Here is an 11,224-nt window from a genome sequence, read left to right on the forward strand (position 1 = left end):
GAAAAAGGGGAGCAGGAGAGATTAAACGTTAACAGGCCACCTCTAGAGATGTATTAAAGCAGTAAAACACCTTTTTGCAATTTCGGAGTTTCTCAGAAGACTGCACAGCTCATGAATTTTGTTTAAAGCATAGTCACTTTTATGTAATCAAACATGACAGCCAGTTTGTGCACAGTGAGATCCCAGGAACAACAAGTCACCAATTGGTCAATTCATCGTTTAATGACAGCTGGAGGAACACCAGCTAAAACACTGGTGGTGTTCCTTGTTCCTCTTCTAATAACGATGATCTATAGCATCCATCTCAACAAAAAAAAATCAGTTTTTTTTTGAAATGATATGTGTCTGACAATATTATACTTATCACCACTGCACTGAAATGTCAGGTTAGATGTACTGGAGGAGGGCTTGAACACACATCTTCCCGACTCAGGTGCACAGCATGCAACCACAGAACCAACAGGGAGACACACACAATCAAAAAAGACAGAAAAACGTTCCTAACCTCTCAGCCACTAGGTGACACTAAATGCAATTTACCATCTAACACTTTCACAGACTGCTAAAGACACCCGGTGGTAGTCAATGAAACTGCACCCTTGAAGAAATAAAAATCAGCGTGTTGCAATTGCCATTTATGATCAAGAAGGTCCAATATTTCCTCAACATGTTATTGCTGCGAGTGAGTGTGGGGCCACCTTCTTCAACTATATCTGCCGGCTTGATACTTTCTGTATCCCCCCCCGCTAATTCTGCTCTCCCGTGTCTCATATTCCTGACCACTCCGTCATTCAGTTACCCCCCTGCACATCTATAGGATTCTCCCAAATCCTCTGCGTTCACCGTCTCGGGCTTTTCAGAGACCAGCCCGGCCCTGCTAACACGTTGCGATGTTCGCCAGGCCTTTTTCAAGCGGGATGTGGTATCAAGTTAAAGGCCCTGGGTCCAGATAAAATTATTGAGAGTATTAAAAAAGGGACGGACGATAGAAGAACGGTGAATGGAAAAAAACATGTAGCAGCACAGTTCTGGGATTCCGTTCCCCCCCCCTCACAAACCCTGTATTGTATGTGAGAATGAATGATGAAACTTGCAGCGGGGAAACAAAAAGGAAACTATTTTCTGACAACCAGCGAGATGGCAGTTTGAACGCATTGAAATAGTTGCAAAGTGTGCTTTAGCAGATTGGTAACAGTGTGCGGATTAAGTAAACCCGGTGACAACATCGTTACATTTTAAAGGCTTAATAATTATTCCCTGGCAAGGAGATGGGAGTTTCTCCCTGCCTCTGAGTCTGACCAGCACCTACCGACATCTAATGAAATTAAAAGCCAGTTTCACCAGGTTGTCTGCACTTTAGCTCAGTGTCCAGGGATCCTTCAAACCCAAAGCCCGTGCGGGGGCTGGATCTGACAGAGAATAAACTGCAGCTTTTGCTAAAACAGAAACAGCGGAGTGCTGGAGTAACACAGAGCCGTTTTCAAGAAGGCTCACTGGACCCGAAATGTTAACTCTGATTTCTCCACGCACATGCTGCCAAACCTGCTGAGCTTTTCCAGCAACGTCTGTTTTTGTTTCTGATTTACTACATCCGCCGTTCTTTCGATTTTATTCAAAGGAGGGATACTGGACTCGAAATGTTATCTCTCTCCACAGATGCTGCCAGACCTGCGGAGTTTCCCCAGCCGTTTCTGTCCTTCCAAAAAAAAATTTCTTGCAGCATCCGCAGTTCTTTGTGCGTTTTTTGAGAGAATTCTGCCCTCGGGCGACAAGTCTTTCTGGTCAGTAATGGAAAATTCCCTCCCAATTTCCCCATCACCTCCCTCCAACCTCACTGTTACACCTACACCTCACCCACCCCGGCTCTCCACCAGACCTCCACCTCATGAGATTCTGACACCCTCAGAAACATCCAGAAGCAATCTGTTTCTAAGTCAGGAAGCTGCAGAATGGGAAGACAGCCCCTCTCTCTGTCTCCCACTTCACCCCTCCAGATACAAGTTCTTCCCTCCCACACTCTCCTTCCTTTCTGCCTTCTCTTTTAGAGATGCTGGTTCCTTTGTGGAGTGTGATGCCACAAGTAGCCAGCACCCTCTGGTACAATGGGCAGTGGGAAGCTGTTTTCTTTCCGACCAACATCCTGGCACAATTGCCTCCTTCTGCCTGCATTCAAAGGCAGCCCACAGCCTCCATCCCAGAGTGCCAGCACCAAGCACTTCAAAAATCCAACAGTTAAAACAGCATCAGAAACAGCCAACAAAAGGTAGGAAGCAGCATTCAAACCTGAGGGCTTTCCCAGCCTGCAGCAGTAGAGTTGTTGCTAGGTTCAGGTGTAGAATAGAATAGATTATACTTTATTGCCATTTGTACTCCAGTACAGAAGTGCAAGAGTACAGTGAAAAGTTTTTAAAATGGCTGCCTTTTAATGGCACCATTTTAAGCACTTAGGTACGAATCTTACAGGCTAAAACAAAAGTAGTGTTGCTATACAAAAGTGGATTAAAAGGAATGCATAACCATTACTTACAGTGTCCGAGAATGAGTTAGGAATGAGGTAGATATAACATTGTGAAAAGGATTTACATTACAGTCCGGTAAAGAATTCCAAACTACAGCAGCTCAGCACATGGCGCAGGCCCAAGTCCAGCAAATTGTCCCTCATCATTCTAGCCCTCAGACCGCTCCTCACTGGCACTCAGCAGCAATAAGATGTCACATTTTACCTGGATTCGCTTCACCTCATGCCTGAGATAGGTTTATAGAGCAGCACTCGGTTTGTGGGGAAAAAAGGAAATGCTTGCATTTACATAGCACCTTTCCCCAATCTCAGGACTTGTTTCACAGCCAATTAAAGACTTTTTGAAACGTCACCAGTGTTCAGTGTCAGTGAATTTGAACACAGCAAGCTCGCACAAGCAAAGACCAGAGAGTGTGTTCTTTTTTGGAATAAGTATTGGCCAACACACTGGGGAAAAACAGCTCGGTCTTCTACTAGTGATGCAGTGGGATATTTTACATTTTGGTCTCTCATTCAGAGAAGATTAATAAAGCAGCATTGGACCCTGTGGTATATTGATCCCTTTGCCCATTTCTAGGCATGGCCAGTTTTCTGCAGCACCCCTCGCGGCAAGTAGAGGTACAACTGTGGTTGAGAAGTGCAGTTTTCAGGATTTGGTACATGGCCATTGACTGGCACGCTGTTTAATTGGGCACTACCATCAGGCGTAGCATGGCACTGGAGAACTCACCAGGTCTAGAACCAGAGAGTGGCAGACAATGACAAAGAATGATGGTGCAGCCAGAAGTCTTTTTAAAAAATGGGGCTTGTGCCACTCCAATCTGAAGTGGGCCTGATGCCCAGAGGGGGCACACCTCGCCACTGATGGGAATGGAATATTGATGTCAATAACGCTGGCCTTAGTGGATGAAGAGCCAACCTTTCCAAGGTTGCCTTCAGTGCCCCTTCCAAAGTAAAAATGTCCACTCGGCACAACATCTGCCCGACACCAACATCTGGAGAATGAACAAGTATCAGCCTGGCATTGCAGGGGTTTCACAATTTTACCACACGCAGTTGCGCCCGCTACACTGAACAGCAAGGAGACACAGGGCTGGAATGAAAAATCTATTCCACTAACAAACAATTAAAATAATTAGTAACTTTACCCCCTAGGAAAAGCACAGTGAGACACACCACCAGATCAATTGCTGTTATCAGAAATTATTGCTTAGCAAAGCTCGTGACTGTCACTAATATATTGAAACACTCCTTACTCCCTGCACAGCACAAGTCAATGTTAAATCTCCAGGAACAGCTACTAATAAGCTCCTTGCATCAAAAGATTTTTTTTGCAGGTGAAGTCCAGGCATAAATTGCATTGTGGTTCTCTCTGTTTGTCAGTTGGGGTGGAGTTGAAAGCCAAGGGTCCCTCATAGGCGCCTCTGAATTTCTGACAATACTTGTTCTTGAATACTGCAAAGGTTAAGCAGAAGTTAACCAAGGGGAAGAAAAGTCAGGACATCAAGGGTTAATCGTATGTCTGTTCAAACTAACTAATCTCATCCAGACCAAGCGAGGGGGAAGAGGGGAGGCAGTAGGGGTTGAAATAAGAAGAATATTGAAGTCACTGGAAGGATATTACAATAACGAATGCTCAACCTTCGTTTATTTCCATGGCTCTAAAACTTGAGGGGCAGAAGAGGAAAAATCAATTTTAATCAAATTCCTCCAATAATTTGCAGACATTAACATTAAAACATCTTTGAGGAAAAGAGATTTCAATCTTCATTGCAAAGAGTCATTATTGATAAACCTTTGTTATTGCATATTAATCCTGGCATACATGATGAAAACAAACACGTCCGTTTAAGTGATGTTTATTCCACTACATATCTTTGCCCAGTGAAGGCAAGCCAAGACATTGATCTCCCGTACAAAGAGGTCAATGAAAGCGTTTTTCAAGTCCATTTTTGCCCCGATACAAACTAAATACAATAAAACACAAGAGAAAGCTCAGTTGCGACAGAACGGATCTAATAACATCCCATCTCTTCTCTCTAAGACAATTCCCCTCGAGCCAAAAGTAAAAGGAAGCTATCACTTGCAATGTACATTGAGCCAGCAATCCATGTGTATACCCGATCTGTATCAATCCCTTCTTTAAATATGAAGCTTGGCGAGTTGCACACAGTCTGGTTAATGCTTCAGCTGTCACGTCCAGCACTAAGCAATTTTTACCAAGCATAATGTTTTAACAGTGAGGGGTACACCGAGTTTGACATGCTCTTCAAAATAAAAGCCAATTTCAGACATGTCCCTCTCCCAGAGAGGGATTGCCATTCTCCATTCATGTCTCATTTCCTGCCCTCCGATCCCCACTATGTAATTAAAAAAAAATATTCCATCCATTTGTAACATGCATCCTGCAGAATCCGTCAATAGCTAACGAGGGAACATAAAGATAACTTACAGACTGAAGGCTCCCTGTCCATTCTTATATCTAAAATATTTACGCGTCATTGAGAAAGCAATGGGGCATTGCAAAGTAAACGTTAACAAACAGATCAATAGTTTCCAAATATTTAATCAAAATCAACCCAGCACGGAACACGTAAACATTTTATCAGCGTTGACCAATCTAGTGAAAGGAGTGGAAAACCTTTGATTCTTTCTATAAAATCTTTAAGGGGAATATTCAGAAACACCATTGTCTTCCCACCTCCCATTCACCAATACCACTTTTCTCCTACTCACAAATAGTATCGTTCCTTTCCCTTTCTACAACCTCCCAGTCCATCTGTGAAGTACCTCTTATCCCATACGTAGTTCTGAGCGCACCTTCCAAACCCAACAGCCCGCTCCTGGCTTCATTCTTTCCACTCCTACCTACTCAGATGCGGAGACCATTGCATCCTTGCCCATTTAAACCCCCTCACTCACACCCTGCTAGTTGCTGCTCCCTTCTCTCTCCATTCCCCCCCCCCCCCCCCTCACACACACGGGGAACCTCTACATCTGCCTAGTGTAACACCTCTGGAGCGCTGTAGGACAAATTGTTACCCGCACATCCTATTCACTCCGCAAGAAATTTTCCCGTTCGAAAAAGACAGAAGTAAACCAGCAAAAGCTCCTTGCTTTGGTAGAATGCCTGACTCGAGTGGAACATTTCCAGATCAGGGCAATGCAGTCTCCTCTCCCACTCGCTGCAACACACACACACACAGAAAAGCCTTGCAAGAAATCAAATGCAGGGGGAGAAAAAAAAACCCGCCACAGCAGGAATACAAAGGAATTTAAATCCCTTCCTTCACAAGTCCCCATACAGTCAATGCAGTGCAAATGTGAGAGAAAGAGGAGAATCAAGCACTTACCTGATGAAATTTTGCTGCTTTTTCCTTTACATTTTTCTGGTGAATAATCCCTTTTTTTGTCAGTGCAGTGTAATCCCAGTGTGAGTGTATCTGTCTGTGTCTCTGTGTGTGTGTGTTAGTGTCAGTGCTGCTTGCTGCTAGCTCTCAGTCTCTTTCTCTCTCTCCACTGTCAGCTGGAGCAAGCACCAAGGGGGTGATGTCATTCGGAGCCCTGGCGTCATGACGTCACGCCAGCCCGCGTCCCCTGACGTCAGTGCGCCGCAGCACGTGACAAGGGGCTTCTTGTCCCTCTTAAAGTGTCAATCTCCTCCCCTCTCTCTTAAAGGAGGCTCCTGGAGGGAATTGGTTCTGGTGCAAATTAACACAGGCCCTTCACCTTTTCAAGACCATTTAGCTTCTTGGGATGGATGGATGGATGGATGGATGGATGAATGAATTAGCTTTATTGTTGGTGTTTAGTTCTTTGTGAAAATCAAATGGATTGTAAAACTTTTCAGTTCAACCTCTATCCTATTGTTAGTGTTGTATAAGGCACAGCTTTTCAATGTATTAAGAACATATCTCCAGGAATGTGTAGATTAGGTGGGTTTGGGGAATGGGTCTGGGTGGGATGCTCGGGGTCAGTGTGGACTTTTTGGGCTGAAGAGCCTGTTTCCACGCTGTAGGGATTCTATGGATGTCTGTGGATATATATTGATGCAAAATGAAGGTGCAACTTTAATTAATATACAGTTTATTTATAAGTTACAGCCTTTCAATGTACTAAGAACATATCACTAGGTAAATATCTTTATATAAAATTAAGGTACCACGTTAATTAACATACAGTTCATTGAAAATCTGTAATTTATAAATGAACTGTATGCTAATTAAAATGGTACCTTTAATTTTAGATAAAGATATTGACCTAGAGATATGTTTTAACACATTGAAAATCTGTAACTTTTAAATGTGTTAAAACATATCTCTAGGTCAACATCTTTATCTAAAATTAAGGTACGACTTTATTTAAGGTACAGTTTATTTATAAGGTACAGCTTTTCTGTGTATTAAATACATACCCGTGTGTCCATCTCTTATAAAATTACAGTATATCTTTAATTAAGGTGTCTTCCAGTGCATTAAATACAAATGATCTCTGTGCAGAAGTACCTTCATATCATGACTCTCAAATGAATAACTTTTATTTGTATGGCACCTCTCACACAATTCAATTTTTCCAAGATTCTTTACAGGGAGCAAGGCTCTAGTGATGCAATGGTAATGTCCCTACCTCTGAGGCAGACAACCTGGGTTCAAATTCCACCTGCTCAGAGGTGTGTCATAACATGCCTGATTAAAAATGTGTACTTTGCAGTAAATCCGGTGGACCACCGGCAGAAAGTGAATTGCAGAAGGCTGAAGGCACACATGTAGTCGAAAAGTTGCTTCCGTCGAAGTACCCTTCCCTCCAATTTAGGAAGTTTGAGTTTAACTTGCATCCCATAGTTTATGGAGTACATAATTCAGGCTGATACTTCACAGCATTGACATCCAAATTTGATAGGCTGCATTCTGTTGATATCGCTAGTAAGGACAATATTTGTTGCCCCTTCTTAATTGCCCTTAGACTGAGAGGCTTACGAAACTATTTCAAATGGCAGCTGAAAGTCAACTACATTGCTGTAGGCCTGGAGACATATATAGGCCAGACTGGCTAAGATTGGCAGATTTCCATTTCTGACAGACATTAGTGAACCAGATGCAAAATAATGACAATCAATGTGAGTTTTGTGGTCATCATCTTCACTGAACTAGTAGTCCAGAACCTTAGGCTGATGCTCTAGGGACATAGGTTCAAACACCACCATAGCAGATGACAGAATTTGAATTCAATGCAATCTGAATTTCAAAATAAAGTTGGCCTACCATAATCTATTTTCATTTAAATTAAATGTGATTTGCTAATATCCTTTAGAAAAAGAAATCTGCCATGCTTCGCCTGGTTTACATGTGACTCCACAACAATCCTACAACCAGGAATGTGCAATACATTCTGGCCTAGCTAACAATGCCCACATCCCATGAATGATTAAAAAAAAATTCCAAATTTTATCAATTATATTTTTAAGTTTTACCAGCTGATGGAATTTGAACCTGGGTCATTATCCAGGACCTCTGCATGACTACTCCATTGACATTACCACCAGGCCAGTGTCTCTCTCAAAATATTGTTTTCTGCTATTTCTCCATCTAACACATTATGTCACAGACACAGTGGGCTGAATGGCCTCATTCTGTGCAGGAATCCTTCTATAATTTTGACGATTAAAAACAAATTATCTGATTACTGTTTCTGGGACCTTGGTGTGCATAAATGACTGCTGTGTTTCTTGCATAACAACAGTGACTAATGCACTACAAAAAGTACTTCATTAGCTGCAAATTGCTTTGGAAGGTTCTGTGGAAATGAATTGTGTAAAATTTTACAGCAATGTATTTTTTTCCTCTTTGAAGGTGATGGCAGTACTGAAGGTCCAAAATTTTGGTGGGAATTGACCAGAAGAGTTCAGGCTCTGTGTTGAAATGGAGTTTTGGGATCACTGCAAAGTAAGCTGAACAAAAGTGAGAACGACTTTTAAAATAGATTGTAAATTATTTGAAGGACCAGAAGAAGCAAGAACATTATACAGTGTATGCAATGGTCTGAGTGGAATATTGTACAGCTTGAACATGTCTTCCTCTGCTGTTGATACAACGTAGAACAATACAGCACAGGAACGGACCTTTCGGCCCATGATGTGTCAAACATGATGCCAAATTAAACTAATTCCTTCTGGCTGCCCTTGGTCCGTATCCCTCTATTCTGCTACAAAACATGCTAGACAAAATATTACAGTGGGCAGAAAAATGCCAACTAAGACTTGATTAAGATGAAAGTAGAGACAGACAACACAGAAAGAACTAAATGTGTCATATATTAACTCATGAATAATACTAAAATAACTGGATATGATCTTGAAACAGAAGTTTTTAATGGAGTCTCAGCTTCAACATACAGTCAGTATTGGGCACCACGTGATAGTAAGTAACATGTTTTATTGACTGTCTAAAGATAAACATTATAGGAAGGATGTGGAGGCTTTGGACAGGGTATAGAAGAAGTTACCAGGATGCTGCGTGGATTAGAGAGATTTATTATAAGGAGAAGCTAGAAAATCTAGGATTGTTTTCCCTGGAGCAATGGAGGCTGAGAGGAGACTTGGTAGAAGCCTATAAAATTATGAGATGCATTGGGTTGACAGTCAGAATCTTTTTCCCAGAGTTGAAACATCTAATACAAGGGACCATACATTTTAAGGTGAGATGGGGAAAGTTCAAAGGAGAAATGAGGGGCACAGACGGTGGTAGGTGTCTGGAACCCATTGGTAGGGGTGGTGGTGGAGGCAGAAATGATAGAAGTGTTTAAGGGGCTTTTAGATAAGCACACGAATATGCAAGGAATGGAGGGATATGGACCAAGGGCAGCCAGATGCAATTAGTTTAATTTGGCATCAGGTTCGACACTACATCATAGGCCAAAGGGCCCGTTCCTGTACTGTATTGTTCCATGATGTATAAACAGCGGAGGAAGACGTTCAAACTGTACGATATTCCACTTGGACTGTTACGTACACTGTATAATGTTCCAGTCATTCCAGGCCTTTTGTAACTGTTCGGTCACAAGACAGGAGCAGATATTCAAAAAGTGATTGAAAGGAATAAATACAGAAGTTGCTGGAAAAGACTGAAGAAGGGTCATTGGACCTGACACATTAACTGTTTTCTGCCCACAAATACTGCCAGATCTGGTGAGTTTTTCCAGCAACTTCTGTTTTTGTTTCTGATTTCCAGCATCTGTAGTTCTTTTGGTTTTTCGAAAGCTCCATGAATAACCTGACTGTTAGAGGGTGGAGATACGTTGAATGACCAGAGGAACTTGTGTTTTTTATAACAGTGAAATAAACCATTAAGAATTGAGAGGTGACTTTATAGGAAAATGTAAGATTCCTCCAAGAGAGTTAAATCTGGAATTAGCATGTAAAAATTCATTCACAGGATGTGGGCTGTTGCTGGCCAGGCAGCATTTATTGCCAATTGCTGGTTGCTCAGAGGGCAGTTAAGAGTCAACCACATTGCTATGGATCTGGCGTCACATGTAGGCCGGAACATTAAAGATGGCAGTTTCCTTCCCTAAAGGACATTAGTGAACCAGATGGGTATTTCCCCCAACAATTGACAATGGATTCATGGTCATCATTAGAATCTTAATTGCAGATTTTAAAAAATTGGATTCAAATTCCACCATCTGTCATGGTGGGATTTGAACCCAGGTCCCAGCCTATTACCTTGGTTTCTAGGCCGTCACCTCCCCTACGGTAAAGGTGCTACAGATTCAAAAGAGTAAACGTTAAATTTGGCACAGGTGTGATAAAATAATTTCTTCACAGAAAGTCATGGAACATATTCCCAAATCAGTGGTGTTAAAACCCCCAAAACCATTTGGTTGCCGTGATGACGGGAGTGAGAGTAAGAGACCTTCTGCATACATCAATTGTCTTTCCTTCTTGGGATCTGTCTTGTGAAGACAAGATTAAAATTTGAAAAGTGTATCTGCTGGGGTGCAGGCACAAAGCCAGTGGGTGATGATGCCTGTGTGGGGCTGCCTATGAGATTATAGGGCCCAGAGCTAGGCCATGTGCTATGTACAACTCAAATCCAGTAAGAACTTTGGAAAAATAGAGCCTAAAGATGAAAAAATCATGAATGACAGTCAAATGGATAGCAAGGATGAACTACAGACAAGTGTAGAATATGTGCAGCTGTAATCCAGTTGACAACGTTAGATCTTCAGACCTGAATGCCTTTTAAAGCAGCCCTTTATTTGTTTTAATCAGGACGCTGGCGAGCTGCTTTGTGACAAGGTCAAGGTCCATCTCGGAAAAAAGGAAAAATTGAATGTCTCCAATCTCACAAGGAACATATGTTCAGTCACAAACAATCAGCTGGTGGCAGATTGGAGAATGGGAGCTGTTGGGAATTGCTGGCTGTGTGGAGGAAAGTAATGTGAACCAATTAAAGCGACAATATCTTTATTCAGAGGTTCTTGGCAAACACTCAACATGTTGGTGTGGCTTCCATGGAAACTTGTTGTTGCATTACAAAAATGTGTTACTAGCACATGACATGTAACCCGTCTCTTCCCAGTAACAAAGACAGTGTCCCTTTAAGGGATTTCAAAAGCACATTGAAGTCAATAATAGAGGTTGAAATTGCACTGAGGGTCAAACCATGAACTGATGACATGTTGGGGAAGTGAGCAGGTATAAAAATA

At 42.1% G+C, this 11,224-nt stretch overlaps 1 protein-coding gene and 1 long non-coding RNA gene across 11 annotated transcripts in view; one reads left to right on the forward strand and one right to left on the reverse strand.

Moving 5' to 3' along the window:
• LOC109930527 (receptor-type tyrosine-protein phosphatase delta-like) overlaps positions 1–6,064 on the reverse strand; it is a 458,059-nt gene extending 451,995 nt beyond the window's left edge. For 9 of the 10 annotated variants that reach the window (XM_048614046.1, XM_048614043.1, XM_048614048.1 and 6 more), the window contains exon 1: positions 5,872–6,064. The gene's annotated coding sequence lies outside the window, so the exon portion shown is untranslated. The remainder of the gene's footprint in view (positions 1–5,871) is intronic. The other variant, XM_048614040.1, reaches the window with a different exon arrangement.
• Positions 6,065–6,357: 293 nt separating this feature from the next.
• Positions 6,358–10,862, forward strand: LOC125486453. Its single transcript, XR_007265108.1, has 3 exons — positions 6,358–6,453; positions 8,368–8,460; positions 10,788–10,862. It is a non-coding gene; the product is annotated as an uncharacterized LOC125486453 (long non-coding RNA).
• The last annotated feature ends 362 nt before the right edge of the window (positions 10,863–11,224 follow it).

The sequence above is a fragment of the Rhincodon typus genome, chromosome 29 (assembly GCF_021869965.1).
Source record: "Rhincodon typus isolate 14 chromosome 29, sRhiTyp1.1, whole genome shotgun sequence".
Taxonomy (NCBI): domain Eukaryota; kingdom Metazoa; phylum Chordata; class Chondrichthyes; order Orectolobiformes; family Rhincodontidae; genus Rhincodon; species Rhincodon typus.